Genomic DNA, 26,806 nt, shown 5'->3' on the forward strand with positions numbered 1-26,806 from the left:
TTCTCTGCAAAGGCTATCAATAATGAAATCTTCAGTATCATATTACTATGCCATGTATAAACAGAAAAAAACACAGAAAAAGAGAAAATGAAGACATTATAAAAATGTTTACATTGATTCTAAGGAATTGAAGAGCATTTGTTTTGCCTAACACTTACATTTCTTATCTTTACAGATATTTATCATCCTAGAGCAGTTGCTCTTACTTTTGACTGCATATCAAAATCAAATGGGGAGAGTTTGTTGTGTTTGTTATTGGTTTTGAATTTCTTTTTTGAAACTTTTTTTTTCAGAGTTTTAGTCTCAAATACATTAATAAAGAAAATAAATAAGAGGAATCTAATAAGGTCCACCAAGAATAAGGTCCACCAAGAATCCACAACTATTCATTTACCTAGATCTATCCAGCAATATAGTTTTGAAATACATCAAATAAAAACATACAGAATTATGAACAGAAAAGGATTAATCCACAACCATATATAAAACAAATAAAGTATTACAATCAAAAACTTTACGTACATGTCCAATAGATGAATCTAGCTGTGTTTGTCTGTTTTTAATTGTGATTTCATGTCACTGTTGCCAGAAATTTGGATTAAATAGATATAAAATGGGATCTAATATCTATAATTTTAAAAAGATCTTCTAGTGTACGTGTACAGCATGGTTTGGGAATCCGTGCTCTAAAGCGTATGTGCTGAAAGTTGCTTACAATCTGACCAAGAAATCTTAGTTACCTACTCAGTTAAATGATGTTAGGCTATGGAGATGGTGACTATAGTCTCTTTTATTTGCTTAAGTTTTAAAGGTATACATATGAAAACAAAGTGAGAAGATTTGGCTTATAACTAGGCACTCCGAAAGATTTTGTGTGAATTGAACATTGTTCAATTCAAAGGTTGAGTGTTATCTTGTTGTTGCTGATTCTTGAGTGTTGATTGTATTGAACAATAAGGAGGATGTATAATAAGTGCACAAAATGGCAGCCTCAAGTTCTAACTAGATTGTTGGAATAAACAGACCAGGAACTATTTCCTGGCATGACACTCTAGGAAATTTTGAGAACCATGGGAAATAATGCCCCCTATTTGCAGGGTTTGAGAGAGAATATGTATAAATAACTGGCTCAGAGTAGATGATGAAATTGTCATTTCTTCTACAGAAATCTCTAATCTAGTTAGTGAGACACACACAGAAACGTGAAATAGTTTCTTATAACATAGTCAGGGGTCAGTGAATGGTTTGTCATTGCGTTACAGCCAGCCTGTCCTTACACCTCAGTTTCTCACATCTATGTAGGGGAGATAATCACAAAAGGCTGACTTCAACAATAGATTTTCCTACTGTTTCTATGGCAACGACATGAAAATAATCATAACACTCTACTTCCATCCTTAATGCAATTTAGTCAGCAACATTTGCTGAACACCCAATGTGTGCAGAGAAATACACTGGAAACCTATGGAAATAAAAATTTTTATTGTCATAAGTGGAAACTGGGAGAAAATAACTTTCCCTATAATCTGTATCTGAAACCAAAACAAAGTCAGCCTCATTATTTGACATTGGGATTTCCAGACTTACCTTAATGTATAAGTGTTTCTTTGTGAACTTCTGCACAAATAAGCAGAAGATTGGAGTGAAATGTGTCCTCTATACTGAAAATTATTTCAGAAAGTTGAGACAACAGCTGAGCACTACTCTACTAATATTAGCAGATTTCTCTTTAGAATTTTGTCTCGGTAACTTAATAAACAACTTTTTCTCTTAATACAGACATAGGTAAAAGTTGTTTTCCCAAAGTTTTGCCTTCTTTTAGAGAATGTAAAGTTACTGGGGAATGTAAGTTTAAATAGAAAGCATGTCATCAAATAATGGCAAACAAGTAAAACAGTTATGGACTTTCTCATAAAAGCAAGCTAACTATTGACCAGTTAAATGGATTTAACAGAACGTTAAATAAGAAACTCAAGGCCGGGTGCGGTGGCTCACGCCTGTAATCCCAGCATTTTGGGAAGCCAAGGTGGGCGGATTGCCTGAGGTCAGGAGTTCAAGACCTGTCTGGCCAACATGATGAAACCCCGTCTCTACTAACAATACAAAAAAAAAAAAAAAAAAAGACAGATGTGGTCCCAGCTACTCAGGAGGCTGAGGCAGGGGAGTGCTTGAACCAGGGAGGTGGAGGTTGGAGTGAGTCAAGATCATGCCACTGCACTCTAGCCTGGGTGACAGAGTGAGACTCCATCTCAAAAAAAAGAATCAATATTATGAAATATGCATGTAACTTTAGAGAAAAATAACTGATATTTTAACAGACCCCAATTAAGAGATATTTATATGTAGGAAGAAAAAAACTCAAAACATATTTATTCTACTTAGGCACAGCTGTATATGTCCAGTCCGTAACAGGTTAAGACAATTATCCAGGTGTCTCCCACTGACCTTTATATTGCTTGGTAAGTGATGTTTTTGCCTTAATACTCATCTCTTTAACACAGCATTTTCCAGAGCAACTTTCCACTGAGATTTATTTCACTCAGACTATTTTTACACAGATGATGTTATGTTCATTTATCGATCAGTATATTGCTCAACTATCTTAAACCAGGAGAAGGGGTGAGTACCATGATATGGCATACTGATCATGATCATGATGTGACATACTGATATGTGGTTATTTAAGCCATTTGGATACTTGCATTTATTCAATTTTAAATGACTTTTTTTTGTAATAAACAATTAGTAGAAGTTCTTTATACCAAAAATAGAAAATATGATGAGCAAAGTAAGACTATTAAAATAATACATATATTAATACCATCAGACATCAATTACTGACATCCAGGTATATATGTTTTTTGCTTTTATTTTATTGTTAAAATTAAACATTTTGAAATTTTTACATAATTGAGAATTTCAAAAAAGATTTCATTTTTCATAATTTTTACATGATTTTCAACCTCCTATTATATTTACTAATTTCTCATAATCATCTTTGCATGTTGTTATTAACTGAATTAAGTCCCCCCACCACCCACCAAATTCATACATTAAAACCTTAACATGCAATTTGAATATATTTGGAGATAGGGTCTTTAAAAAGGTAATAAACAGTAAATGAGCTCATAAAGAAGGGGCCCTGATCCAATAGGAATGGTGTCCTTAAAAAAGAGAAAGAGGCCTCTCTGTCTATGTGCACACATAAAGAAACACCATTTGAGAACACAGCAAGAAGGTATCCTCAAGCTGAAGTGAGAAGCCTCATCAGTAACCAACCCTGCAGACACCTTGATCTTAAAAATCTGGCTTCCAGACTGTGAGAAAATAAATTTCTATTGGTTAAGCCACCCAGATTGTGGTATTTTGTTATGGAAGCCCAAGTTGACTAATATACACATAAGGAAATGTTTTTCCATAATGACATTTTAATCACTACAGCATATTATCTGTGTATCATAATTTATTTTTACTTTCTTATCATTGGATATTTCAATACTTAAATATACTTACATTGTAATATTTGTTTTCATAAAAAATCCCAGAAGTATTTCTAAATGTAAAGCAAGCACATTTCTAAATGCCTTTGACCCGTAGTAGTAATAGTCAGTCCAGTTTATGTTTCCCTAAGTTGTGTCAGAGGATGATCATTTTACAACATCGCCACAGCAAAGGAATTTTATTTTGTAAAAATATCTATAAAACTAGTAGTCAAAAATATATCTAGTATATATGTTATTCAATTTCAAGTTTTTGATTTGGAGTAAATTAAACTTATTAGTGTTTTATTTATTTATTTAATTTAATTTATTTTTAGAGACCACGTCTCCTTCCATTTCCCAGGCTGAGTATAGTAGCCTGAATGTGGCTCACTGTAGCCTCGAACTCCAGGCTCCAGCCTGTAGAGACAGCTTTGCCGTTACTTAGGCTGGTTTCAAACTCCTGGCCTCAGGTAATCCTCCCACCTTGGCCTCCCAAAGTGCTGGGAGTATAGGTATCAGCCGCTGTGCGAAGCCTTTGTCTTTTCATGTTTCTACTTTGTGACTTGCCTATGCATATCCTCACAGATATTCATCTTTAAAATTACATGAAAAATATGTTTGTAAATATCTAGTTATTTTTCTATTGTAAAAGAGATTATTGTGAATGGTATTGATTTCAGTGACGTGAGAAATCAGATTATCTGTGATGAGTGAAGCATTGGGTGGTGGTTAAGATACAGAGCATAGGAAATTTTTGGTTTTCATATCACCATTCCGTTATGCTTTTTATTCTAACTTCTGCTTCTCATAAAAATGTTCACTTCCTCTGCTGGTCCCTTAAGTAGTAGTATTCCCCTGGAGAGAATCCTCATTTTACACACTCTGGTTAGACAACATTCTACATCCATGTGCTGATTAATATTTCAACTCTGCTATTTCTTTCTTTTCTTTTTTTTTTTAGACGGAGTCTCACTCTGTTTCCCAGGCTGGAGTGCAGTGGTGAGATCTCAGCTCACTGCAAGCTCCGCCTCCAGGGTTCATGCCATTCTCCTGCCTCAGCCTCCTGAGTAGCTGGGACTACAGGCACCGCCACCACGCCCGACTAATATTTTGTATTTTTAGTAGAGACAGGGTATCACTGTGTTAGCCAGGATGGTCTCGATCTCCTGACCTCGTGATCCACCCGCCTCGGCCTCCCAAAGTGCTGTGATTACAGGTGTGAGCCACCGTGCCCAGATCAACTCTGCAATTTCTTATAACCATCTGACCCCAATTAGTTTCTTCTGATTTCTCCCAAAGAATGACTTTATCATCCACTTAGGTTCTTATATCAACAACATAGATGCGATCTTAGATTCACTTATCTTTAGGTTACAACATCTAATGAACCTATATTAGTCTGTTCTCATGCTGCTAATAAAGACATACCTGAGACTGGGTAATTTACAAAGGAAAGAGGTTTAATGGACTCACAGTTCCACATGGCTGGGGAGGCCTCACAATCATGGCAGAAGGTACATGAGGAGCAAAGTCACTTCTTACATGACACCAGGCAAGAAAGCATGAGCAGGGGAACTTTGCTTTATAAAACCATCAGGCCTCATGAGACTTATTCACTACCACAAGAACAGTATGGGGGAATCCGCCCCCATGATTCAGTTATCTCCACCTGGCCCTGCCACTGATATGTGGGGATTATTACAATTCAAGGTGAGATTTGGATGGGGACACAACCAAACCAAATCAGAGACAATACTTTGATTATGTCAACAAACATTTATTTGTATGCTACTCTACTGCAGACACTGTTCTAGACTCATGGGATACAGCAGAAACAAACCTATGTCCTTGTTTTTATAGAGCTTATATTTTATATATGTATTTGGTTCTAGTCAGAAGACAGAAATGAACATAAAACGTTGAACTGAAAGAATTAAATTGCAACAGATGACCAACTGGTAGAGGTAATGAGAATCCTAAAGAATACAACAGTTGCATGTATAGGGAGCGGCCATTATTTCTATGGCTGACAAAACATAACAAAGGAAGTAAAAAGGTTGAAAAGACTCCTCTTACTCAAAGGCTGAGATTTAGGAAAGGGTATAAATGACTCAGAAGTGGAAACCGCCTGCTGGAGAATGATGTGCTTAGAAGTCCCCCATTGATATATCAGCAAACCTTGGGATGCCTTCCGCTGGTGTACCACCAAGACTTGCTGGGAGGCTGTTCACTGGGGATCTGGTAAGTCTTGTTGGCAAACGAACTAGGGTGCTATTAGGAAGTGCTAGGGCACTGTTGGGACCTCCTCCCTCTACCCAGATTATCAAGAACCTTATGGTAGGAATGGGTGCCACTGGGTGTCCTGCATACCAGTGCAGCTAAGGCATAAACAAATCACATGTCAGTTCTGCTACCTGCATGTTGTTTGTCCTTCTCTTCTTCATGGAATGTCTTTATACCTCCAGCTTCTCATCTATAAACTATTGACTTTAACAATTTCTAAAAAGACCTATCATAAGAAATTAAAACCACAGACTATAAGCACTCAAAAATTACTTTCTTCCCTCCCCTCACATTTTTTCCTTTAATTAGAGAATAAAAACTTGTCTGCTAATATAGAAATTTCAGGTAATAGTGTTCCATCCCAAATCATGAAATATGTCCCCATTTGCTCAAATTATTTTCTATGTTTTTATTAAAATTGATTTTCTCCATGTGCGTTTGCTATATTCTTGGTTAAGCTAATTCCCAGGTTTTTAATGGATTTTGTGGTTCTAACAAATTTTGCCTTATTGTTATTTTGATATTATTATATTTTTATATTGTTTAATGCTGATGTAGATAAATCTTGTTGTTTTATAATGGCTTTTTAAATACTTCTATATTATCTTAAGGTAATGTATAGGGAAAGAAAGAGAGGAAAGAGAGATATTAGGTTTAGTCAAGCTCCTTTACATCTCTGTGCCTCTGTTTTCTCACCTATAATCCAGAAATATTAATAGTACCTTCTTTTACTAAGACAGCAGTGATGAGTATATAAATCATACATAGTAAATTTTCAAGACTGTCATTCACACTAATACAATAAATATGAACTATTATTACTGTTATCACTTCACTATTATTGCTTAATATTAACAATTAAGACAAATAAATTCTGTTATTGCTGTAAAATAAAGTTAACCTTATAGAAGTTAAAATTTTGAAAAGTTGTGTTGAAAGAAGAACAAATCACTGTTCATCACCGTTGGCAGATTGCTCCTTTGAGGACTGACATGTTATTTCAAATGACAGCTTAATCCCGAAACATGACTTAGCTGGGCTTGGTGGCATATGCCTGTAATCTGTTACACAGGAGGTTGAGGCAGGAGAATCGCTTGAACCCAGAAGGCAGAGGTTGCAGTGAGCCAAGATTGCACCACAGCACTCCAGCCTGGGTGACAAAGCAAGACTCTGTCAAAAACAAAACAAAACAAACAAACAAAAAAAAAAAACCCCAGAAATATAACTCAAAATTCTACATTTTAAGATCATTCTGAGTTGTGGAGGTTAAGTGAGTGAAAATTCTCTTTCTTTTAATCAGAAAGAAATGGTTAAAATAGATTGAGATCCTCTCATTATTTGTGAAAGTCAATGGCTTGTAAACTAGGTAACTTTATTTTGTTTTGCAAAGTTCACCATTAGCTAAAAGCTCCTCCAAACACTCTGCAAACCTCATATGTCATTACTTTACTAATTTTAATGGCCAGTTGATGATTTCTAAATAAAATTTGGAATAAAATTATCATTGACAATACTTTATTTTTTTCTTCTTCAAAGTCAGAATTTTTTACAGTGACTTCAGTGTTAGGAATTAGCTTGAAAACCTGAAATAACGTATCAGATTCTAAAAATGCCTACTTAACAATATATTCAACTGTGGAGTTTTTTTTTTTTTTTTAACAATTTCAAATTTTTTTTTCTTAAATAATTTCATATCAGTGACCACCACTCCAAACTTAGGGCAAATTAGGTATGATAGGAAAGAATATTAAGCAGTTGGTAGTTTAAAACTTCATTACCTATATTTAAAGAAACTTCTTGGCCCCTAAGACTGTGAGAATGAATAAAATTAGAGGATTCTAGAAATATTTTTGTACATGAAATGTGGCAAAGAGCCCCTGTCAAAGACTTATAATAGAAATGCATAAATCAGCATAAGCATGATCATTATACACTTCTCTGAACCCCTCTAATACTCGAGTTGTTCAGGAGTGTTGGGAATGAGGGTGAACAGGCGACTATAAGTGAAGGCAGTACTAGTATTGAGAAGAGCTTTTGTGTACTCAGAATTTACAGCATACAATAATCCACCTTCAAACTCTTTGAACTCAAATATTTGACATGATACTTAAAATTATTCAAATAAAATTCATACTGAATAATGTTTAAAGGACAAAAAGAAAGTATACTTAGGAAGAACCTACTCTAAACAGGGGAAACATAAGGTTCTAATTAATTTAATAATGGAATATGATCTATATGTTAAGGTAAATACTGTACACATGGTGTGGCTAACAAATAGCAACAATAAAATATATATTGTTGCTATTTGTTAGCCACACCATGTGTACAGTATGATTTGTAATCGAAATGAAAGACCTGTATATTATGTGAATACTCTCCACTCCAACATTAAAATTTATAACAAATGTGCTCTTGCTCTCTGACAGTGTTTTCTTTTTAGCTGGTAAGTATATGCCTGGTTTTTGTCGTTGTCTTTAGCAAAAGCTTAATACATTGAAATACTTAACTATGCAACCTCTCCATCAAAGAAACACTTATATAATGGAACCTAAACCCACACTTTTGAAATGGAATTGAATTGTGTTTAATAAGTACATTTACAAAAATGTGATTTTCTTCTGTGATGACAATATTGGGTAAAGGCAAATACAGGGTAAATAAGCATGCTAAAATAATCTTCCCTCAAATTAAAACTGCAAACTATATATTACTTGAAAATACAACTACATATTTTCCAGAGCAAGTGTAATAGTGCTCTCAGAAACTACAAGCTATCTGCAACACAGTCTTTCCTAGTTCTTTTCTAAAATAGATATTAATGGAATACAATAAGTTGCTAATGGGCTATTGAACAACAGGATAGAAAGGAAGCTAGATCAGACTAGGGTTATATATGCCAATTAGCAAGTTGTTAAAGTAGTCACACAGAGCAACACTGGTTGTTGCAAGCATCAATCTAAGAAGCAGTAAAACAGGATTCGACTCTTAAATAAGCCACACCTGATTTTCTGCCTACTAGGAGATTTCAGGTTGTTCAATCAACTTGTAATTATCAAGACATATGGCAGAAAACTTTTCCATTAAAAAAATGAAAAGAGAGTCTGAACATAATTTCCTTACTAGAATTTGTCTAGAAAATCTAAACAGAGTCCCAAGTGAAGAATAAAACATGACCATTAGAGAGAGTGAAAGGAGTTTCAGAACATTTCAAACTCTACATTTTGTGGAGCAATAAAAACTCAGAGAAGAGCTGGCTAACTTCATCTTTGCATATGAACTATGACCAATGATTCACTGTGAAAACAATGTGAAAGTAAATTTACAATTTAGCTCAGGGTCTAATTAGTATGGTATAAATGAGTCAAACAATATACAATAAATTTTATGGACAGTTAAGTTTTAGTTCTCGTGGTGTAAATCACAGGTTGGCTCCCATTATAGATAGATATATTGTTGGGATGATAAAAACAGTGAAGTAAAAAAGTCTTATCCCGCTTTAAGTATCTGAACTTCAGAAGAAAGAGAAACACAGTGGGAGAGATAACGAGTGGTGATAGGAACAGAAAAGAACTAATCCCAGTGCCAAAAATAAAAGGAAGAATCAAAGCAAAGCCACCTGTGTGACCTTTTGAACAATCCCAGGGTGAAATGAATCAATCCAACTTCCAATTTGTGGCTGAGCTGTAGAAATAGATCTAGAAAAATCAAAGAGGATTGGTTAGGGGAGGAGGGTGGGGGAACCTGCTGGGTAGTTGTTTGATCAAGCTCAGCTTTGCTCCACCAGATGAGAAAAATCAAACGTTTTACTGTGCCTTGGCAGAACTTTTCTGGATTTTAATTCTGCTGGAATGCACATGTTCATTTTGGCTAGGAGCTGAGTCAGAAAGACTATATTACCTAATGTATTTAATCTGTATTTAACAAACATTCAACTCAATTCTTTTCAATGATCTGAAGAGCTAGAATTTAGAATTGATGTTTAGCAAATAAAGTCAAAAAATTAAAAGTTGACACAGATACACTTGCTAAGTTTGAAGACAGATACACCTTCAAAGCCTTAATAAACCTTTATGAAACCATTTAACAGAAAAACACAATAGAATCCTTTCAATGTTAGGTTTTATTACAATTTCTAATCCCCCCCCATTCTCTACTCTCCTCAGAGGAAACTAATATTTCAGCACAAAATTTGTTTGTCTATAAATCTTCTGAATTTAGTAAAAATTTACCTTTTAGTAAACCTGCAAGCACATAATAAAGCACATTTCCAAAGCTGATAGCAATAGACAGCTCAAGACAATTCCACTCATTATTGTGTGTCATTAAATATTATAGTGTTCTCACTTATGAGTGGGAGCTAAGCTATGAGAATGTAAATAATAATACAATGGACTTGTAGGACTCAGGGGAAGAGTGGGAAGTGGTGAGAGATGAAAGGTTACATAATGGGTACAGGGTACCCTTCTCAGGTGATGGGTGCACCAATATCTGAGAAATCACCACTAAAGAACTTACCCATGTAACCAAAAACCACCTGTATCCCCAAAAACTATTGAAATAAAAATACATAAATAATAAATAAATAAATACTATAGTGTGGTAAGAGATTTCTTTTCATTATTTTCAGTAAAGTTTTTATCCAAAGATTCACATTCGTGAGAGAAACCTTCTCTTTCAGAATTTTCTCAAGATTTACAGACTGCTTAGTGTATAAAAGGCATGTAAATTGGATTGCCAAAAACATTTTTTAATAACAGTGTGGGCATTTAAGTGGGAAGAAAACAAGAAGAGAATAATAATTACTTTTGAACAAAGACATTCATTTTGATCATGTGTCCATAGAAGAGATTTTGAAATTCAGAATCTCTATAAAGTAACTACTTATCTTTTTCAAGGGTAATCCTCATATGCACTAGAAAAATAGTGTAAATGTTTACACTCACTGTTTAAGTTTAAACTTAAGCACTCAACAATTGATCATAATTAAGAATAATATCAAGACAATGAAGATGCTGTACCTATGCATTTATAATTGTTGACTGTTATTGTTCAGTTAACTTGGTGGGAGGGTAATGTCAATACTGGTGATATTTTCATTAGATAGTTTTTACTTGTAAATGAATGTTACGAGATAAATGGATCTGCAATCAGATATCAGCTCTGCCAGTGTCTAGTTGCATAAGTTTGAGAAAGTTACTACGTTGCAGAGTTTTAGTTGTCTCATCTACAAAATGAAGATGTAAAAAATTAATGAGTAACAAAACTCAAAGCCTTAGGCATAATAAGCACACACTAATATTTAGTTATTATTAATGTTATTTTTATGCAATCACAATCATGAATAGTGGTATATATATATCAACTAATTGAAGTACAATGCATATTATTAGATATCACAGAGAAGCCATACATCTCATTATCAACCATTTTAGGACAATTGATAGTAACTAATACTGATGAGAAGAACAATTTTCTTTACTTTACTTGGACAAGTATTTACACAATGTTGTAGCTAGTTGAAGCATTCAGAGTTAATATCAACCTATGGAAAATAGCAGAGCTTTATTTAATTGGTGAGTGCATACTAATTTGAAGTGCTTCATTAGAAGAACTTTGGTAAATTATTTGCAAGAACAGCAGGATTTCTCATGCATAAACTTAATGAACTAACAAACAAACACATTGATATGATTATTAATGAGATGCTTTTTTAAGAATTCTTCAGTTACTTGTCTACGGAACATTCAGAAGATTTTAGTGAATTTGCTCAGATTGGTTTTACTTGTCAAGAGTGGCACATGCAAAATATTAAAAAATGTGATTGGCATGAGTGTATTTTACATTAGTTCCTGCAAATGATAATATATGTAAAAAGCATGATAAAATCTAGTACTAGTTAGGAAGACTATTTCTATATAGAAATAGTCTATAAACAGACTAGAATGACATCAACCATGTTTAATTTGTGTTACCTGATGTGGTTCCCTGAATGATCAACATTTGATTTCATCAACAATTGTGAACTTAGTAAAAAATTCGCCAAAGTGAATGCCATATCATTAATTTTTTTTTTACAAGTGCATTAATTAAACCCATGCACTGTATCTGGCATTTTGCCAAACCTTTGAACTAGAGCAAGTAAGACATATTTTCTTCTTCCCTATCAAATACAAAAGATAGACAAGGAATCAAAAATATTTACATAACCTTCTAAAATGCTGCAAGTCTGTTTTGAATAGTGTCTACGTTGTGTAAAGATTTGTTTATCAAAAGGCAGTTTCTCAAGAGGATAAAATTATAAAATACTCATTAAAATTTGAGGTATTGTTCACCACAAGCACACTGAATCTCCAAATACTTATACTATTGCAAAACAGTAAGTAATTTGTACACTATTATTTAAGTTTAGATTTTATCCCTGTAATTTTATGAACATAACATTACAGATGCTATAACAAATTCAATGGGACTTAAATGACATATGAAATATTTTTGCCATTTCAGGCTGAGTTTCTAGTCATAGGATATACCCGGATGGTAGAATTTTATCATTTTTTTAATCATTAAAAAATTAACTTGAAGTATAACATACGGAAGAGTGCACAGATCGTAAATGTTTAGCTTGGTGCATCCTTACAAAGTAAACTCCCCTTGTTACTGATCTGTTTAGATTTTGGATTTCCTTATGTTTTAATCTTGATAGGTTGTATGTGTCTAGGGATTTATCCATTTCTTCTTGGTTTTCCAATTTAGTGGCATATAGTAGCTCACAGTAACCGCTAAAGATCCTTTGAATTTCTGCAGTATTGGTTGTAATGTGTCTGTTTTCCATCTCTGATACTACTTATTTGTGTCTTCTTTTTTCTTAGTTACTCTGGCTAAAGGTTTGTTACTTTGTTTATGTTTAAAAAAAAAAAAAACTTTTCATTTTGTTAATATTTTGTACTGTTTTGTTCATTTCAATTTCATTTATTTCTTCTCTCATCTTTATTTTTTTTTCTTCTATTAACTTTGGGTTTAGTTTGCTCCTGCTTTTCTAGTTCTTTAGGTGATACATTACATTGTTTATTTCAATTCTTTCTACTTCTTTGATTTAGTTGCTTAGAGCTATAAACCTCCCTCTTGGAACTGATTTTGCTGTGTTCCATAGACTTTGGTATGTTGTGTTTCCATTATCATTTGTTTCAAGAAATTTTTAAACTTCCTTCTTATTTTCCTTCCTCCTTAATGACCTATTTGTCATTCAGGAGCATATTGTTTAATTCCCATGTGTTTGTATAGTTTCCAAAATTCATCTTGTTATTGATTTCTGGTTTTTTTTTTTTTTTTTTTTTTTTTTTTTTTTTGAGGCGGAGTCTCGCTCTATCGCCCGGACTGGAGTGCAGTGGCCAGATCTCAGCTCACTGCAAGCTCTGCCTCCCGGGTTTACGCCATTCTCCTGCCTCAGCCTCCCTAGTAGCCGGGACTACAGGCGCCCGCCACCTCGCCCGGCTAGTTTTTTTTTGTATTTTTAGTAGAGACGGGGTTTCACCGTGTTAGCCAGGATGGTCTCGATCTCCTGACCTCGTGATCCGCCCGTCTCGGCCTCCCAAAGTGCTGGGATTACAGGCTTGAGCCACCGCGCCCGGCCTGATTTCTGGTTTTATCCCATTGTGATCAAAGAAGATTCTTGATATAATTTGAATGTTTTTGAATATTGTAAGACTTTTTTTGTGGCCTACTATATGGTCTGTCTTTGAGAATGATCCATGTGCTGAAGAAAAAAGTCTGTATTCTTCAGCCATTGGATGAGATGTTCTTTAAATATCTTTTAGAACAATTTGATCTATACTGTAGATTAAGCTTTATGTTTGCTGATTTTTCTGTCTGAATAATTTGTCCCAGTGCTAAAAGTGGGTTGTTGACATTCCCAACTATTATTGTATTGGGGTCTATCTATCTCTTTAGCTCCAATCATGTTTCGTACCTATATCTGGGTGTTCCAGTATTGGATGCATGAATATTTACAGTTTTTATATTATCTTGCTGAATTGATCCCTTTATCATTATATAATGACCTATTTTGTCTCTTTTTATAGTTTCTATCTTGAAATCTATTTTTTTCTTTACAACTGTAGGTACTCCTGCTGTCTTTTGGTTTCAATTTTCATGGAATTTCTTGTTCCACTCCTTTGTCTTCAGTTTATGTGTGCCTTTATAGGAGAAATGTTTTTTTTGTAGGCAACAAATCATTGGGTCTGTTTTTGAAAATTAGTTCAGCCACTGTATGTATTTTGATTGGAGAGTTTAGTTCAATGTTATTATTATTAAATAAAGACTAACTCCTATCATTTTATTATTAGTGTTCTGATTTTTTGTGGTCTTCTCTTCCAGTGTTCCTTTTAGTGAAAGTGTTTTTCTCTGGAACAATGCTTTAATTTCTTTCTTTTTAATTTTTTTGTGTATCTGCTGTGTATTTGTTGATTTGAGGTTAGCATGAGGCTTGCAAATAGTATCTTATAACCCATTATTTTAAACCGATAACAACCTAAAACCAGTTGCATAAACAAAGAAATAGACTAACAAGCAAGCACAAAAGAATGTCTATTTGACCATGCTGCAGGCCAAGATATATACCATCATCAAACAAAAAGCACCTGTCAAGCCCTATTTTAGTCACTACCCCCATCTGTTTCCTTAGAGGTAACGACATTCTTACTACTCATACCAACGGCTTTTGGTGAGTGTTGTGTTTGTGATATCATTACTTTGTATGTAGCAATCCATCGTACACTTTTTTTTTTTTTTAAGACAGATTTTCTTTCTTGTTGCCCAGACTGGAGTACAACGGCGTGATCTCGGCTCACTGCAACCTCCGCCTCCTGGGTTCAAGCGATTTTCCTGCTGCAGCCTCCTTAGTAGCTGGGATTACAGGTGCCCACCACCATGCCCAGCTAATTTTTTGCATTTTTAGTAGAGATGGGGTTTTTGTCATGTTAGCTAGGCTGGTCTAGAACTCCTGACCTCATGTGATCCACCCCCTTGGTCTCCCAAAGTGCTGAGATTACAGGTGTGAGCCACTGCGTCTGGCCAAATTGTACATTTTCATTGCTATAGAATAATTCATTGTATAAATATAACCCAATATAATCATTAATTTCACTGTTGTTTGTTATTTAATGGGTCTACTTTGGGCTTATTATAAATAATGATCTTCTGAATATTATTGTTATGCATTTCTTTCAGGTATCTATCCTACGGTAGATTTGCTGTGTTATAGGTTTTTGTATGTCAAATATATATATATATATATATATATATAAATGCTTTTTGGTTTATAATGTTTCACTGTTAAAGTATTATCTTTTGAAATATACACAGTTAAATTTTTATATTAAGTTTTTTGTTAAATTAATAGACTATTCTTTATCAATTACTATATACTTTTTGTTTGGCCAGATTTCAGTGGCCAAAACCCATAGTAAAAGGTTAATTACATGTGTTCAAATAGGGCCTGCTTCGCGTGTTCTGAATGTAAGTGAGCTGGGGTAGGAGACAGGTAGTTCTGAAATTTGATATGCAGTTTCATTGTGTATATGATTTTCTTTTAAATTTTGTGTAGATAACTTGTTGATTAAATATAGTTATTTCTATTTCTAATTGTTAAGTCATATATTGGTTTTAGACTTATTAAAATATTTCTTCAATTATTGACATAATTATGATTGATATTTGAATGTTTATCCAAAAATGAATTCTTTCAATTAACTCATATTTTTTACACATTATCTTTTTATGATTAATGCATTTAAATGGCTATTATTTTAGGGCCATGATTTCTTTCATAAACGTATGGATGATTGACCTGCATTTTATTTCATGAAATGTCCTTATGAAATTTTGATATCAACCTTACACTAACTTAAACGATGAGTTGATATGGATTTTCTATTTTCTGAAACATTTTTATAAAGGTTTGCACTATTTCTTCCTTGAGTGTTTATAAGAATTTTGTCCAGGCCAGGTGTGGTGGCTCATGACTGTAATCCCAGCATTTTGAGAGGCTGAGGTGGGCAGATTGTTTGAGGTCAGAAGTTTGAGACCAGTCTTGGCAAATATGGTGAAACTTCTCCACTAAAAACACAAAATTAGCTGAGCGTGGTGGTGGGCCCCTGTTATCCCAGCTACTTTGGAGACTGAAGCATGAGAATCAGTAGAACCCAGTAGGCAGAGGTTGCAGTGTATCAAGATTGTGCCATTATACTCCAGAGCCTGGGTGACACAGTGAGATGCTGTCTCAAAAATAAATAATAAATAAATAAATAAATAAATAAATAAATAAATAAATAAAGGAATTTTGTCATCTGGCCTAATATTTTTCTATATGGTTAGACTTCTTAATTATTTTTTAAGTTGCTTTAGTACATGTTGGACTATTGATATGTTCTATTTATTCCTGAGTTAGTTTTCCTTATTTTTTCCAAGAATTTAAAATTACATACATATTTTCAAATTTACTGGTATAAGGTGTTTGTATGTTTGTTTACATGTTTTGTCATTTAGTATTAAGTGTTTTATATATATACACACACACATATATACACACACACATATATACATATATATGTGTGTGTATATATATATATAAAAGACTATTTTTAGAGCAGTTTCATGTTCACAGGAAAACTGAGCTGAAGGTACAGACATTTCCCATGTACCTACAGTCACACACATCTATAATTATCCTCATTATCAAAATCTACCATCATAGTAGTACATTCAGTATAATTAATGAACCTACGTTGACACATCTTTATCATCAAGAGTCCATTGTTTACATCAAGGTTCACTTTTGGTTTTGTTCATTCTCTAGGTTTGGTCAAATGTATAATGACATGTATCCAGCGTTGTATTACCATACAGAGTACTTTTGTGGCCCTAAAAATCCTCTGTGCTTCTCCTATTAATCCTTCCTTCCCCCAACCCCTGGCAACCACTGCTCTTATTGTCTTCATATTTTTGTCTTTTCCAGAATGTCATATAGTTGGATTATCCTGTGGAGCCTTTTCAGAGTGGCTTTTTTCACTAATTATATGCATTGAAGGCTTCTCCCAATTATTTCATGGCTTGACCACTCACTCAATTTTAGCGCTGAAAAATATTTCATTCTCTGGATGTAGTATAGTTTATTTATCCCTTTGCCTACTGAAAAAAAATCTTAGTTGCTTCTAAGTTGTGGCAATAATGAATAAAGCCATTATAAATATCCCTGTGCAAGATTTTGTTGGGGCATAAGTTTTTAACTCCTTTGGGTATATACCAAGGACTGCGACTGCTTGATATTATAGTAAGGGTCTGTTAGTTTTATAAGAAACTGTCAAACTGTCTTCCAAAGTGGTTGTACCAATTTACATCACCACCAACAATGAATGAGAGTTCTTGCTGCTCCACATCATGTCAGCATGTGGTGTTGTCTTTATTCTTAATTTTAGTCATTCCAATGGTGTGTAATTGTATCCAATTATTGTTTCAGTTTGTAATTCCTTAATAATTTAAGATGTTGTCCATCTTTCATATGCTTCTTTGCCATTATTATGTCTTCTTTGGTAATGTGTCTGTTAAGGTCCTTAGCCTATATTTTTAATAATTTCAACTTTTATTTTATATTAGGGGGTATATGTTCAGGTTTGTCACATGGGTATATTGTGTGATGCTGAGGTTTGGGGTATGAAAGATTACATGACCCAGGTAGTGAGCATAATATCCAATACAGTTTATCAGCTCTTGCTGCCCCCAGGCTTCTAGAAGTCTGCAGTGTCTATTTGTTCCCATCTTTATGTCCATATGTATCCAATGTTTAGCTGCCACTTATAAGTGATAATATGCAGTATTTGATTTTCTGTTTCTGCCTTAATTTGCTTAGGATGATGGCCTCCAGCTGCATCCATATTAATGCAAAAGTCATAATTTTCTTCTTTTTTATGGTTGGTCCACTGTTTAAAATGGGTTGTTGGAATTTAGAATTCTAAGTATATCCTTTTAGCATTTTGCAAAGATTCACAGAGTACTAATTAAGTAAATTCAGTGCCATTGTTTTTACAAATGACATGCTCAAAACAAAGTCAGTGAGACACCTTGAAAGTAAAGACTGCAAAAAAAAAAAAATATATATATATATGGCACGTAACTGAAATTGAAGCAGTTGCATAAATATTTACATCAACTATCATTAATAGATAAAAAGTGTTTATATAATGACAAAAGAATGTCAAAATATAAGAATCGTGGAGTTGCTTACATTGTGCAAATATATATTATATACAATACATATGTATGCATGACATTATGTATATATACATCCATATTATATATGCATGTTTTATATACATATAAAACTTTATATAGCATGAATTGTGTTCCGGGCACTATTTGTATAATCCATGTAACAAACATTTTCTCCAGGTATTCTTCTTGCCATCCTTTTATGGATGAGGAAATTGAGGGATAGGGAGGTTAAGTAACCCACCCAAGATCATGCAACTGGCAAGTGGAAGAACCATGATGTGAACCCAAGTAATAGAACTCCGGTGACCCTAGCTATTATTCTAAGTGAGTTCATGCAACATAACATATAATAAACTATATAAAAGCAAAAAATAAAATACAGTGAAATAATCACAGGAGGAATTTAGTGAGATGTTTTGCAAAAAAAAAAAAAAAAAAAATTCTGAAATCAGCTCAAAAAGGCTAAGGTATTAAAGACATAAGTTTAGAAACAACTTATAAGACTGTTCAAATAGTATTATCCATAAACGTGAATGTAGTCAATTATAAAGAACCATGCTTTTTAACTTACTTGGAATTGAAAAAAAACCGTTATGTCATAAAAACTTCATTACACAGACCCTATTTTCTGACTATGATATCGAATATTAGATATGAAAGAATACATAGGACCCCAGTAGTTTTAAAAATTGCTTAATAAAATCACACTTTGAATTAACAGACTTTTAAAAAGTCACAAATTATGAAATATTTAGGGCTACATAAAAACAACATAGCATGTGAAATGCTGCTAGACTACCAGTCAGATAAACATTTAAATCATCATTAGATTTACTGGGATACAAAATTTAAAAATAAGTTAGAAAATCACACAATCACAAGAATATTGGAAAAAAGAAAAAATATCCAAGAGATGTAGAAATATGGAAATTCAAGGAAAAGAGCATTTAATAGAAAACCAAGACCAAAAGACACAAAGAAACTAATGGAGATTATTAAAAAAAAAAAAAAAAAAGTAAACCCAACAAACGTGTGGGAATACTAATAAATAGACAACTTCAAGTCAGAATGATCAAGAAGAAAAATGAAAGCTGCAGATGATATGTATTAGAAATATGTTAAAAGATGTATCTGTATATGGAGAAAGGAATTTAAATAACATAAGAAAGTATTATGAACAATTGATGGTAATGTAAAAACTTAAATGAAATAATCTTCTAGAAAAATACAATATAAGCTTGTTTATTACTAGAACACACCAATAACTATGGAACCAATAGTTATAAAAATTTCTAATAATAATAAAGGAAACAAATAAAACATGTTAAAAGTAGAGAAAAACATCTACTTTGTAGAGCTATTCTTGAAACTACTAAAATAGGGGAAGTTAATTATTACAAAATCAAATTTGTCAGTGAATTAAAACTCAACATTTACAAAGTTTGTTTTATTAAATAAATAGAAAGATGGCCCAACATTTAAAATTCTAATGGTAAGAAAGTAAACGGTGACATTGTGACTTAGCTCAGGTTGCTGATTTCTACCCTAAAAATCAACTCTGAAATATATATAGAATAAGAGTGAAGTAAGACTGAGAAACTCTCATAACCATTGTGGGAAACCCTTAGGAGACCTAAGGCTGTTTTGAACTGAAGTGTGTCAGTGTTGATAGAGTCTTAGTGAGGTAATAGTTTGAGGAAAAAAATTGGATTATGGTATTGAGTCTTTTTTCTCATTCTCTTGCTTTGAGCATGATCATTCTCTCCAGTTGCTAAATTGAAATAGCACAGATGGGGCCGGGTGTGGAGGCTCATGCCTGTAATCCCAGCACTTGGGAAGCCAAGGTGGGAGGATCACTCTGAGGTCAGGAGTTTGAGAACAGTCTGACCAACATGGAGAAACCCTGTATCTACTAAAAAAGAAAAAAAAAAAAAAATTAGCCAGGGGTGGTGGCGCATGCCTGTAATCCCAGTTACTCGGGAGGCTGAGGCAGAATTGCTTGAACCTGGGAGACGGAGGCTGCGGTGAGCTGAGATCACGCCATAGCACTCCAGCCTGGGCAAAAAGAGCAAAACTCTGTCTCAATAAATAAATAAATAAATAAATAAAATATAAAAAAAGAAATAGCACAGGTGGATCTAATTGATAAATGTTTAATTTTGAACCCTGAAAATATAAATAACAAAGCACTTCAACCATCTAAATAGTTTGACAGTCTTGGGTAAAAAATACAAACATATTTTAGACTACTTAAAACATAAAAATATAAAAATAAAAAGTCATAATGAATCAGATGTGACTAAAAACAATACTCAGATAATATAATACCCTTATTGAAAACTAGAAAAAAATAACTTATTCATTCAGCTGAATAAATATGTCATAAATATATAATGCTTTTCAAATTTCAATAGTTTTTCATGCACATTCACACAATGTTTTGTGTGTGAATTGCACACAATACATATTTTTAGGTATATATACATAATTATTGAAAGTTATTTTATGCATTCTCATGCATAAAAATAAACATAGCATGAGAATGCTAGCCAACAAAAACTCTAGAGATCATCTATGCATAAGAAAGGGGGATATGCTAGGTGATGATACCTCTTCAACTCTATTGATAATGTTTTATGGCTTAAGCTACATGGTGCCTTCACAGGTGATGTTTTTATTGCATTATGTATTTTTACTATCTTAAATATTTAGTCATCATTTAAGGGCATCAGAATAAATGTGTCATAAGAGCATATTAAGTTTTGAAATAATTTGGTCTCATTTTCTACAGTCAGATTTTATTTTCTGTCTGAGATGCAGAGCACATCTGGTCAATCAGTCTTTTCTGAGTAGCCAAGCACATTTTATTATGCCTCAGAACTGGGAGAGAGAAGGCTCCTATTTGACTAATTTGGAGCCAGTTATGCTACATATTTGGTTTAGTTTATATGGTACATCATTCATTATAACATAAATAACTAACTACTGACAATCCTGAGCATTTCAGTTCGGGACAGATGGTGTTAGGGTCAACAAATTTAACCAAAATAAACTATGTAACCCTTTTACTAGTAGTTATTAATGTGTTCTCACACACACTGTGGAATGATGTATGAGAGTTTCAGCCTTGCTTATATCAGTAAAAGATAGTATATGTAGTCAAGAATATTGGATTATATCACACTGAATAATTTATTTTGGTAAACATTAATGTCTCTATCAAAATTAATTTCAAATATTTTACATTTTAATGATGGAAGCAATTAAGAAAGTAAATGTATGCCATTCTATAAAAATGTATATCTTATTTTGCTAATACAAACATCTGTATTTTAGTAGAGAATCAGATAAGTGATTTTTGTGGGTTATCATAGTTAATCTTTTCAGTAATCTTATGAAATATATGTTCTTATTTACATTTTATAGATGAAGAAACTGATTTGAAAAGAGCAAATTTATATTTTATATAAAACTTTGCCTGAGTTCACATAGATAGTAAATGTACAGGCAACAGCCATTTATTTTTTCACTCATTCTAATATAACATAGAGGACAGTATATAAATCATGAGTGTGAATTTCAATAGATTTTCCCAAATTTGACTGAAACATTACAACCACCTTCTACATCAAGAAATAGAATTCATCAAAAATGTCAGTCTCTTTATAACCCCTCAAAGTTATTACCTGCCCCCACTGCTAGAGGTTCATTTTCTTTATTTTTCTTATTAGGGATTAGTTTTTTTTCTTCTGTTATTACTATTTATATAAATAAAATCTTGCAATCACCTTATTTTGCATCTGTTTTCTTTTATTCAATACAGTGTCTATGATTCATTCATGTTGTATGTATCAGCAGCTTATTAATCATCATTGTTGTACAATATTTTATTTTGCAGATAAGATAGAATTTATTCATAGTTTGTGACATGACATTTTGTGCATGAATTTTGTCATACATAAGTATGAATTTAATGCAGGCATATAACTAGGAGGGATATAACTGTATCATGTGGTATACTGTGATCAGTTTGATCAGTTTAGGTAAATAACCAAAAAATTATTTTCCAAAATACTATCCTCCTACCTATTATGTAGGTTACTCTAGATCCTTGTCAAACCTTAGTGTTGAGTCTTTTCTTAGTCTTTCTGCTCCATGAATAGTGATATTTCTTTGTGTTTTTAATTTGCATTTCACTGATAACTAAAGAGATTGAGGGCCTTCTCAAATGTTTCATTTTTTGGCCATCAGAGCATTTTTATTTTATTTTTCTGATACGCTAGTTTAAGCTTTATTTTTGTTCTCTCTCTCTCTTTTTTTTTTTTTTTTTTTTTTTTTGAGATGGAGTCATGCTCTGTCGCCCAGGCTGGAGTGCAATGTTGCAGTCTGGGCTGACTGCAAACTCCACCTCTGGGGTTCAAGCGATTCTCCTGCCTCAGCCTCCCAAGTACTTGGGATTACAGGTGTATGCCACCACACCTGTATAATTTTTGTATTTTTAATAGAGATGGGATTTTGCCATGTTGGCCAGGCTGGTCTCAAACCCCTGACCTCGTGATCCACCGGCCTCAACCTCCCAAAGTGCTAGGATTATAGGCATGAGCCACTGCGCCCGGCCTGTTCTCTTTTTAAATGAGATTTTTAGACTTTCTGTTTAATTTGTAGTTTTTTATATATTTTGAATATTAGAGTTTAAATATGTATATATAGTAGGAATTAAATATACATGGTATTATATATGTTATATAACATGTATTATATAAACATATATAGTAGATATATAATGCATCTATATAATACAGTGCACATTATACATTATACTGAGTTTAATAGAAAAACACATTAAACCTGTTTTAATAAATTTATTTAATAATTTATAATAAAATATGTATTGTGTTTATAAATTATGAATTATATATATGATGTCTGTGATTTGCTTTCTCACTGCCTTAATGGTGTCCTTTGATTAAGAAAAGTTTCTAATTCTTATAATGTCCAACTTATCAGTTGCTTCACTTACGATTAGTACAATTTGTAACCTCTTTACTCTTTGCTTATCCTAAATTTATGAAAACCTTTTTCTGCATTTCTTCTAAAAGCTTCAGGGTTTGCCTTTTGTATGGTGTGTGCATTTAGGTTACCTTGTATGTTGACTTTACAGGTGGATGGTTACAATAGTCTCAACCAGTACATGGAAACAAACAGACTCTCTTCTTTCAGGAGGTTGGTTTCCTCTAGAAGGTTGCCTGACGGTGTACTCACAACAAATGCAGAAAACCAGAGAAATGGTTTTCTATTGAACTCTAATATCCAGCCATTAATGCACTTGTTTACCATAGTCCATGTTTTGAATCTAATTATTAACTTTTCTCTAAATGCAGTATCAAATAATTAAAGATTTGTTCTCTTTATAGGTACCCAAATGAATTATCTAATCATGTCATCAAGCTGAAAGACTTGACTATCATATCAGGTTGAAATGAGTCTCCTTGGAAGCTACTTTCTTGATCAGGAGAACATTTAAACTTAAAAAGGTAAGTTATCTGTTTTCCACATAACTAATGTGCAGTGGTTTTATGGTATAGAACCATACATAAAGAGGAAGATTTGGAAGCATAGAGCACTAGCCTGTAGTGACTCTGAAATGCAGCTGAATGGAAGCTGCCACATCCCTCTACTTTGGGGTTGGGCAATTGTCTTTGATTTCAGCCACAGTTCTGCTTCTGTGACTCCAGGTTCATTGTTCTCCGTGGTTCTTGGGTCGGCTCGCTGATACTCATTTCTGTTCTATCACACTTCTTGTCCTTTTTGAAGAAATTCCTAAAAGGATTACATTTTCCTTTTGGCTGGCAGTTTGAATAGGACACAGAATTCTTTAATCCAATATGAGATTGAGTTGATCTGAAGTTGATATCTTTGAAGGACCAAAGACCAGTCTTTGGGAGGGCTGATCTATCTCTGTTTCACCATTACCAATAAACTACAGCTCTTCCATGAGCCTATCTGAAAGTGTCAGATATTTTTCATGGCCTCTCAATATACTGGCCATAAACTACAGTCTTTTAATTTCCTTACACCAGGAGACTGCCAAAAGCTTAATCCTCCTCTCAGCCTCTTGGCTTCATACCTAAACATCTACAAATGCCTCCGGGGAAAAATGACAAATATATTCAGTTAACTTTAATGAACACCGTTTCTCTCTTGAATCATGGCCTTTTAACAACTGCCTGCTTTGGTAGCCCTGAACTCTACATTTTTATGTTTCTTCTAGCTTCATGAAACTGCTGAAAATTTGATTGAGGTTTCCACCTGCTTAGCCACCACATTTTGTTCATTTAGTTTTCCTTGGTGGGGAGGGTTTTGAATTAAGGCAATGCATCAAGGTCAAAAGTAGAAATTTCTATTGTGCCTTTTTAGGTGATATTGAGAATGTTATTCTTGCTGTGAAATATAATAAAATTCATACTTGCCAAACAACTTACTTGTTATAAAAATAAGAGAAAAAAACACACGTTGAAACCTTTCATGATAATTTAAGCATACACTTGCATTTCAGCAGTCTGCAATAAATCAAGTGTTATTCATGGAAGTTTTACAAAAAATGTATCTCAAATACATGTTAATCTGAAAATTCTTTTTGAAAATGTATAATTAAGATTTAGAAAACGAGAATGGCAAACATATGTTCAGATGCTTATTGTTTTCTTGTTTTATAAGAAAATGAGAGTCTTTATTAAAAATAACAAGAGCTAAGCTGGAATGAACCTGGGCCACATGCTGAGTGCTGTTCTAAATGCACTATTTAAATGTTCACAATAGTTACGTGTCGTTAGTCTCACTTTTCAGATAAACAAAATCAGGCATACTGAAAAGATATTTATTGCTCAAGGTTTACCATGCTGAAGAGTAGCAGTTGAGATTCCAGCTATCTTAATACATCCTTGTATACTGTCAGGCCTTTCAATTAGTGAAGGTCCAAGCCATTCCAACTACAACTTTTGGGTAAACTGTTTGCTATAATGTAATTACAAGAGTGTATCAGAAAGTATTTACGTGGATTTGTCAAACAGTCCAATTGTGTGTTGTTTATTAAGAAGATGAACTTACTCTTCCTGTAGAACTTCTAGAAATATTTCTAAATAATTCTGCCACTGATTATGTTGACACCACGCATTTAAACATAATTTGGAAAGTTATTATATCTTCAGCGCCTTATAAGTATTGTATCTCCACTGCCTAACATAGTACCTTGAAAATATGAGGCCATCATTAAATATGTATTCCTTGAATATAATATGTATTGAATATTTATATTATGTATTGAATTGTTAAATGATCACTTGGCCTAGAAATTATAAATTTGAAAGAAAAAGTTGAGATTACTGACCCAACGTTCTTTATTTACGAAAGGATATTTGTGACACAAGGAGTTAATTAGATAAATTTAAATAAGTGTGGCTTATGTACTAGTTTTTTATCTTAGATTGTGGGTACTAAACATGGTTTTATTAAATCTTGATACTAATAATTAGAAAGTACTTCCATTTCTTAATGTACGTATCAATAGAAAAAGTAAGAGAGAGACAATTAGTCAATATTCTGAACTATGAGACACATTAAAATATAATAACATATAGGAATTACTAATTAATGTATTATTTTAACTAACCTCATATGCAATAGGATTGTTATTTTAAAAGGCAGACTATTAACTGAATTTGTGCTAGTGCAATGAGATAAATATTTTAAAAATTAAACTTCAGTCTTTCTCTTTTTTGAGACAGAGTCTCACTCTGTTGCTGAGGCTGGGGTTCAGTGGCACGACCTTGGCTCACTGCAACTTTTGCCTCCCAGTTCAAGCAATTCTCCTGCCTCGGCCTCCCAAGTAGCTGGGACTATAGGCGTGTGCCACTAGGCCCAGTTAATTTTTGTATTTTTAGTAGAGATGGAGTTTCACCATGTTGGCCAGGCTAGTCTTGAGCTCCTGACCTCAAGTGATCTTCCTGCCTTGGCCTCCCAAAGTGCTGGGATTACAGGCATGAACCACCGTGCCCTGCCTAACTCACAATCTTAATTCACACCCTACTGTTTAAGAAATTACAGATTGATTAATCTATAGAAATATATGACCCAAAATAAAGTTAAAATATGTAATGGCAATTTCTTTAATAGTGGATTGGAGAAGGCCTTTCAAACGAAGCAGCAGAAACAGATTTCTAGGAAAATATTGGTATAAATAACTATATACATATCTAAAATAAAATTATGCCAAAAATCATTGGCAACATTAAAAAGCAAATGACAAATAAAAAATCATTTGCATTATATGACATTTAACATTTTAATAGCTCTTCATTCACTTTTAAAATCTATAAACCAAAATCAAATTCTCTAACATATATGCCACAGCATAAAAATGATAAATACTCCAGCACTGTCCTATTTTTTTCCCCATAACATTGCCATTATGTCTGCAGCACTTCCATTGCTGGATCTTTTAAATTTTTATTTTATTTTATTATACTTTAAGTTCTAGGGTACATGTGCCCAACGTGCAGGTTTGTTACTTATGTATACATGTGCCATGTTGGTGTGCTGCACCCATCAACTTGTCATTTACATTACGTATATCTCCTAATGCTGCCCCTCCCCCCTTCCCCCCACTCCATGACAGGCCCTGATGTGTGATGTTCCCCACCCTGTGTCCAAGTGTTCTCATTGTTCAGTTCCCACCTTTGAGTGAAAACATTTGGTGTTTGGTTTTCTGTCCTTGT

This window comes from Rhinopithecus roxellana, chromosome 9, assembly GCF_007565055.1.
Source record: "Rhinopithecus roxellana isolate Shanxi Qingling chromosome 9, ASM756505v1, whole genome shotgun sequence".
Classification (NCBI taxonomy): domain Eukaryota; kingdom Metazoa; phylum Chordata; class Mammalia; order Primates; family Cercopithecidae; genus Rhinopithecus; species Rhinopithecus roxellana.